Raw genomic sequence first — 768 nt, 5'->3', positions numbered from 1 at the left:
TTGTATTGTGCAAATATTGTCTAGTGAATGTGTGAATGTGTGAATGTGTGAATGTGTGTGTGTGTGAAATTTGTTTGTAATTATTATTATTATTATTACCTTTATTATATTTTATTTATTTATTTTTATTATTATGATTATTTTTGGTCGTATGTTGACCTGTTAATGTGGTCAGTTGTTCATGTGGAATTTTTATTGTCTGAAAATTAATACAAATATTGAAAAAAAAAAAAAATGACACAAACTTTAAATTTTAGACAAACTTAAACAAAAAAACGTCTCGTTTCACCCTGAAAATGTCTTGTTTTTAGATTTTTCAAATATAAATGTGATTTTTTTGAGCAGAGCTTTGGATCTTTTGAGTTTTTATGTCCTCAGGAGGAGATTTTTTAAAGAACCTGAGAATGAAATTAAATAAACGAGGTGATTATTATCGAGGCTTATCAATAAACACAAAACACAAAGCAACAAACAAAACAAACACACACCGAACAACATGCCACAGGCCAAAAACACACACCACACAACACACACACACACACAACCCAGCCCCGCCTCCTCCTCCCTCAGCCCCGCCCCCTCGCCCTCGTCTCCTGACTCTGACAAACACAAACACACTTGTTTAAGCTCTAAATAATCAGAGGACAGAGGGGGCGGGGCCAGAGGACAGAGGGGGCGGGGCTATAAGGCAAAGGGGCGGGGCCTTATACAGGTACAGCAGAGAGAGGGGGCGGGGCCAAAGCACCTGTCCAACAGGTATGAGGCATC

This window comes from Boleophthalmus pectinirostris, unplaced genomic scaffold (assembly GCF_026225935.1).
Source record: "Boleophthalmus pectinirostris isolate CB_2022bp ecotype Guang Dong unplaced genomic scaffold, ASM2622593v1 HiC_scaffold_17, whole genome shotgun sequence".
In the NCBI taxonomy this organism is placed as follows: domain Eukaryota; kingdom Metazoa; phylum Chordata; class Actinopteri; order Gobiiformes; family Gobiidae; genus Boleophthalmus; species Boleophthalmus pectinirostris.
The sequence above is the reverse complement of the archived record's forward strand: the minus strand, read 5'-3'. Positions refer to the sequence as shown.